This window comes from Canis aureus, chromosome 18, assembly GCF_053574225.1.
Source record: "Canis aureus isolate CA01 chromosome 18, VMU_Caureus_v.1.0, whole genome shotgun sequence".
NCBI lineage: Eukaryota > Metazoa > Chordata > Mammalia > Carnivora > Canidae > Canis > Canis aureus.
Window position 1 is genome coordinate 15,228,050 of NC_135628.1, and position 7,240 is coordinate 15,235,289.

The 7,240-nt window shown below is 46.3% G+C and overlaps 1 long non-coding RNA gene across 1 annotated transcript; it reads right to left on the reverse strand.

The window, feature by feature from the left end:
• Positions 1–1,224: 1,224 nt before the first annotated feature.
• LOC144288272 (uncharacterized) lies at positions 1,225–6,484 on the reverse strand. The gene is made up of 3 exons (XR_013356238.1): positions 4,753–6,484; positions 3,063–3,242; positions 1,225–1,509 (listed from the first exon to the last, which is right to left on the reverse strand). It is a non-coding gene; the product is annotated as an uncharacterized LOC144288272 (long non-coding RNA).
• Between the last annotated feature and the right edge of the window lie 756 nt (positions 6,485–7,240).

Below are 7,240 nucleotides of genomic sequence, written 5' to 3' on the forward strand. Positions count from 1 at the left end.
TCCGCGACAAACTGCTACGGATTTGTTTGGGGGCAATGAGGCCTTTGTTATCAAGTAAGTCTGGATTGATTGTGAACTCATTGCCTTCCAAGCCCAGAAAATCAAATGTGGCTCTTCAGGGTGCTACACTGAGTTTGGCTCCTCTTTGAGCCCTCTCCCGAACAAGCAGGAGCCAGGAGCTCCGGGCCGCAGAGGAGAGTAACGTGGCAGGAGCCCAGGCCAAGTGTGCATTGGGTAGTGAAAGCCAAAAGGCTCAGGGTCCTCGGAGAGCTTCATAAGAATAGCACCGAAATTAAAGCCTGGACCATTGGCCCAACCATGGGCAGTGGAAAGGAACCATAGTAAGCAGAGCAGTGGTTTGGAGGTTGTGAGCCCCTGAGAAGGAGCCCCATGACCACTATTTATGAGACCTGTGGTACACGGCCTTTATGATGACCCCCAATGTTCACTACCTCCTGGTATTATGGCCTTGGACACCCCATCCCCAGAGTGTGAGCTGGACAGAGACTAGCTTCTAACCGATAGAATATGGCAGGAGTGATGGGATGCTATGAGATTACTGTCAAAGTAAACCAGAGCCAAACAGAAGTTAGGGCAGTGAAGGCAAACTTTAGTCCGGAGCTATTGTAATAGAGGAAGAAGAGTGTTTTCACTGTAGAACTGGGTACAAAGGACAAGTGGGACTTATGACCATGGAGTGGGATGGAAATCAGTGGATGGAAAGTGACTAAGAGGAAACCTGAGGAATGAGGGGGATCTGGCTAGCCTGACACAGCAGGGTCCTTCCCGGAGGCCGGCCAGGGTGATAAGACATGGAGGGCTGGGAATGAGGAATTGTATCAGGTATCAAGATACCAAGGGTAGGGGATTCTGGTTAAACTGACTCAGTAGGATTCTTGCTAAAACTGGAATAAGGAGGCCAAAGACGGAGCTGAGTTCTGAGCTTTAAGGACTTAGAGGAACCCGACTCATGTTAAGTAAGGTCATTACAAAAAGACCTTACCCTCCTTGCTCTCTCATGTGATTGCTCTGATGGAATTCAGCTGCTAAGACATGAGCTGCCCTGTGGAGAGGCCCACGTGGCAAGGAACTGATGAGAGTCTCCAACTGCTGGAAAGCAAAGAACCAAATTCTCCATCCAGTAGACTTTGGGGAACAGAATTCGGCTTGGGCTCCCCTCCACCCCCACCCTAGCCTTCAGATGAGACCACAGTGCCAGCTGACATCACGATGGCAACCTTGTGAAAGACCTTGAGGCAGAGACACCCACCTAAGCCACCCCCCCCCACACACACACACAGAGAAAGTGTAACATAAATGTTTCTGACATTAAGCTGCTAGGTTTGGGGGATAATGCATTACACAGTAGAAGAATACTAATACAGCGCCTCTGTGGTTCTGGATGGAGAGGGAGTCACTGAAGGTTCTCATGGGCACTAGGACTTGATCTTCAGAGCCTTAGGGCATCTACGGAGGGCTGCCTTAGTGGCTGGGTGATTCCTTCATTGGCTGAGGAAGCAAATGAGCGGGAGTAGGGCTATAACTCACCATCATTGGCAACACAGCAAATCACAAAGACCACCACAATTGTGGAGTATTAGTACAAAGCAAAGGGAACAGAGAGTAAAACCTACCAGGGTATTCTCTCCAGAGAAGTTTTATGGCTGAAAAGAACAGAATCCATGTCCAGGATAATAACAACCAAATGGAAGAAACCCTCAGGGTTTACAGAGTGTTTTATATCTGTGATGTCATCTGCCCCTCACAAACACCCTGCAAGTTCCTTCTTGGACCTTGAGGGATCATTTGGAAGGATTAGCAGAGGAGCACAATTTCCCACATATCCAAGTCAGAAGGATGGTCCTTGTTTATTTGAGAAGGAGACTGACTTCTTGCACCAAGCACAAAGCTTCCGGTGAGGAGGGAAAGGGGTTGTCTGCTTAGCGAGCCCGATGGGCAGCATCAGTCCCACCACAGAGAGAGGAAGGCCACAAGTAAGGCACCCTCACACCTGAGCCCAGGCCAGAGGCTGTCTCCAATCCTGCAGATGAGGACAGTAAGGTCTGTGGAGCTGGTCCAACTCAGCACAGCCAGGACGTGGTACATGTGGAAATTAGGCCCAGGTCTGACATGCAGCCTGTGGCTCTTCTGCTCCCAAGTTAAGTTGCTGACTACTTGGCATACAAGTCCTAGTTAAGACCTCTTCCTAAGTTCCCCGTGCACTTTTCTCCAGGCCTCAGCAGGAAACAAATGAACAAATCCGTGCTCTAGCTGCAGTTACATCGTCCTTCGTCTTCTCCACTTCTCACTCCCAGTCAGCCCCCAATCATCCGCCCTCCTACATATGGAGCAAATCTGTTTCTTTTCTCCATTACTGTTCCCACGGCCATACAGTAGGTGACTCTGCCCCCCCCCCCCCCCCCCCACCGACCTCCTCATCACCAGCCTCCTCAACTCCAGGCTGGGGCCTTATCCACAGAAAGAATTTGTCAAAACCCAGATCTGACCCTATTGTTTGCTCTTTCAAACCCCACAGTGTCTCCTCATGTACTAATCTCGTTTCCTCAATCATGTACAAGGTCTTCCACCGACAGAAGGTCTTCCATGGACACTCTGCCCACCATCCATCCCAGCAGCTCTGCTCTTACCCTCCCTGCCCCCTAGTTTACGTTCCAGCCACGGCTGGGACTACTTCGGTTTCCTCAAGCAGATCGTGTTGTCTCAGGCTCTAGACCTTTCCTAGAACTGTTCCTTCAATGTAAACCACTCTTTTGCTCTGACACACTTGACTAAATCCTACTCCATCCCTAAAACCTAGGCATCTCTTCCTGCCCCTCCTTCCCCTCTCCAGTATAGTCCCTCCTTTCTCTGTGCTCGCATTATACTCTGGGCATCCAGTCACCATCACTGGACATCACGTTATAGCATCACCCGTGTATGTGGCCTGCCTCCCACGTCTGCTTGGGGCAGGAGCCTGCACAAGGAAGGAAGCATGCACAAGTGGCCAGAGTGTTCATAATCAAAATAAAAAGACAAGCAAAGGAGTGGGTGCACACACTAACCTCCTTGCACGCAGATTCAGACTTGCTCACTCACTCTTTCCTCAGAGCAAATCCTATATCTGGATTCAAATCAAGCACGACTGCTTGAGGGAGCTCCAAACAGATGTGTAAGACCGTCAGGCTATCGCCAGCAGAGACATGGGTGTGTTTCTCAGAACAGTAATACCACCAAATGCTCCACTGAAAAGAAAAATGAATTTGTAAGGGCTCTAATATTGTCTCTTTCTGGGAAAAAGAAAGGAATTTCAGGTCAAATAAATTTGAGAAATGCTGCATAATTGTATATTAAATGCTCTGAGAAGTTCTGCAGTTTTTTTTTTAAGGCATATAAATGTCTTTGATCTCACATTCCCCAAATACATTTTGATTATGGCCCATCCCTCCTTCTGTCTCTTTTCCACACATCATCATCCACAATATTCCCATTCTAAGCACATTTTAAGAAGCGCTAGTTGAATGAAGGCATGTTTAAGCTACGGAGTCAAGGGGACCCTGGTTTGACTATCTGCTCCACCGTGTTCAAGCAGTGCACGCGGCCCATTTGAACATCCCAACCTGCCTGGATTTCCTCACCTCTGCAAAAAGGGAGAGTAAATTCCACCTGGGAGGTTATTGTGAGGATTAAAAGAGACACTTTAAGTTAATCACTTGACACTTAGTAAGTATTTAGTTGCTAATTCAGTTTCTTTCCCCATCCTTTGCCTTATTTTTTCCCCCCAGAGCCCTCTCTGTATGGCCTTAAAGCCTCTGGCAAAGTAAATGCCAGCTGCAGGATTACTTGCTTTTTAGGACACCAAGCAAGCAAACACCAAGCCTTACTAATTTTTTTTCTACTAAATTAACCTAAAACCGTATTTACTGCAGGCAAACCAGCAAACCCTCCTGTTCAAACTGACTAATCGCTATTTCCAAATAATGACTCCTTTTGTGCCATGGATATCAGAAGACCATGACACAGACAATAAAGCAGAATGTCCTGGCGCCCGTGAGACGCTCAGTTATAAATTAGCTCCCCAACTAGAGGGTTGGGGCCACGAGGGTACTATTCAGAACACACAGCACACACAACCTTCGTTTTGTTTCTCTTCCTTTGAATAAAAATGTGTCTGATGCTTCACCTACAATGAAAATATTCTACAAGTTGTAAAAAACAAAAGTAATAACACACTTCATAGGCATGCATAACCATGAGATAATTGTGCTTCTCAGTTCGTTGATGTCACCCCCCCTCCCAACGGGGGTGTTATAATGTATGCCTTGTTGTGCAGTAGTTCCCCAAAATATTATTCATAGGAGGTTTATAATAACAAAGCATTACCATAATAAATACTGGTCACAGGAGTCTTCTATCGGAGGCGAAGCCCACTAAACTTGCTCACATTCCCTACCCTTGAATCAAGATTAAATTTCACTTTTTTAATCAAAGATTCTAAATCCTGAGAACTATGAACCTTGAAATTGATACCCTTTTTAGAAAGAAAAATTAGATCAGAACTGTCAGAAGGAGAGATCAAAATGACAGGAGGCAAATCAGATGACGTGTGTGTAAGAGGTTTTCTTTAGTTCAGCTGTCAGGAAAACATTGAAGCGTCTTATCTCCCCAAAAGCCCCAAAGCCACTGTCCCAGGCCAGGCAAGCCAAAATTGTTTTAAGAAAAAATAAAGGCACAAAGGCTTCTTAGGAAACTCACGTTTAAAGTGTTACTTAAGCCCACAGCTTCGACCAGCAACAAACGGGGAATCCAGGATGGTGGTAGGCAAATGAGAGAAGAAATTATTTATACTAAAGATCAAATCCTGTTAAAAAGAACTCTAAAGAGACCAGGGTTGTTTAATTATTTACCCTATTAACCTATCAAATATTCTTTCAAGTAAGTGGGTCAGGATTTAGACCTTAGAAATTTAATTATTTTACATAATTTTGTTGGAGAGGCGTTTGTTAGAATGCGATCTGACCTTCAGCTTTGATTGAAAAGAGAGCCTATTTTTTAAAAATCCCTTTCTAATGAAGTATTGGTAACTTCTCCCGAGGGGTCATTGTCTGGAAGTCTCTCAGATCATTTAAAGTGGATAGTGCAGCAGGGTTAAATCTGTAGTTAAGCAAAATGTGACACACAGGTTTTTAAAGTTGCTGTGTTCTGAAAGTTAACTGGAAGGACACTTGCCTTTGCCCCTACAAAAATATTCAGAAAGGGTTTGCATGTAAGCTCCTGTCTTTGTACGGAGTACACAGTGATCCTGGGAGAATAAATTACTGGCCCCAATTCTTTACCCTCCCTGGCCCTGGCCTCATCATGGGCCACATATCCTTCCCTTGCTACAGGAGGAAGTGTTCCAGCAGAGAATCAGAATCATAAGGAGGGATATGCTGGATTTATTATAGGGATGAGATCTTCTGGGATCTTGGGAGTGAGTTAAGCAGTCCTTTGAAGGGCATCATGCTTGCCTTTGGTGCCAGGCTTCAGGCCAGCGGATCCAGCCCTTGAAAAGGAAAGCTGTATGCAAAGCGAGGCAGAGCAATGGCCAACTGGAGCCCACAAGGACGCACTAGTTCCTATATGGTGTCTCACTGCCTCCAAGTCCCCAACATTCAGGCAGATCTGCAGAATTGCTGGTGGATTTCTCTACCCCCGTGGAGCTGTCCATGAGCCTGGCCCATGCTTCAGAGCAGCTGAAGAGAGAAGTCTGGTGGAAGCGAAGGAGCTGCGGGGTGGCTGCTGGGCACACCAGTGGGGCAAGTCAGCAGGTCACCAGTGAGAGCAACAGCCAGAGACATGACCGTGGCTTCACTTCCACCCTCCGGATAGTGTGCACACCGTCCCTAACTTTGAATTCAGCCATATGGCTTGCCTTGGCCGTACCAGTTTGATGTCCAGAACTTAAGAGACCTTAAGTCCACCTCATGCAGAATTAAAGAGTAGCAGAGCAAGCTCGACACAAACTCAACATCCACAGCCAGAGGCAGAGGACCCCAACCAAGCCCCCAACTAGATGAGCTAAATCTCCCCCAACCTGCGGATGTGTGAGCAACAACAGGTGATCACTGAAGCCCCTGGGTTTGGGGAAGCAATGGATTCAGACCCACCTTTGCTTGGTGATTAAGGACCCCTCTCCCTACCCATCACCCTCGAAGTCCGAATTCCTGCAGTGTGCAGCTGCCCGCGAGCACATGCCCACGAAGTGAGGCCACGGAAACCCCGCAATAGGAATCCAGCCTATTTGCCTAATTTCAGGAGACCCTCTTCTGAAAAACAAAATAGCATGAATTCAACATTATACCCCAACCATAGCTGCAACAATACAAAACCTTGAGAGATACAGTTAAAGAAATGAGCAAGTGCTGCCTAGAGACAAATCTAAAATCTGATTGAGGGACATGAAAAAATGGAAAGATACACAATGTTCCTACATGGGAAGAATCAGCATTATCAAGAGGCTAGTCCTCCAAATTAAGTTGTGAATGCCCTGTAATAGTACTTAAAATCCCAGTGGGGTTTGAGTGGGGAAAGCTTGCTAACATCATGTGGGAAAAGAAATGTGTGGGAATAGCTGAGAATTACTTTTCCAAAGCAAGGGAAACACTCTTGGAGGCTGGTGGCGAAGCCTCTTCTGGCTCCAAGGACACCATGAATCTTTTCTTCAAAGACCTCCACTTCTGTTTCCTCTCAAGGACATGCCAACGAACTCCGTTTAGAGACTCAATAAAAGTTGATGAGGTAAGTGCATATCCACAAACACACAAATAAAAGTTGTGTGTGTGTATGTGTTTGAATTTCTTGTTTTAGGCATGCCTTCCCATCCTTTGAGCTATTTCAAAAGCCTAGAAGTTGGGATTTGTCCCCAGACAAGAGACAAAACAAGACGCAACCCACTGGCTTCCAAATACACTCTTGATGGTGCAGACGCTTCATCTGCTTGGTGGTGATACAGACTCATGACAGATCTCTGCTCAAGCCAGGAGGAAGAGACTGATGTGAAAAGTTTCTAGTTTTGCAGCAGATCTGAGACGGACAGAGCTGAAGTTAGTTTGGTCTTTAAGAAAAAGGCTTCATTTGCGCTCAAAAGCCTTCTGTTTCTAACCATGAAAGCCCTCAGTATCAAGGAAATCACACACCCAGCCACTAACACTCAACTCTGGGTTTTTCCGGACTGCTAGGCTATTCCTTATGTGAGCAGTAT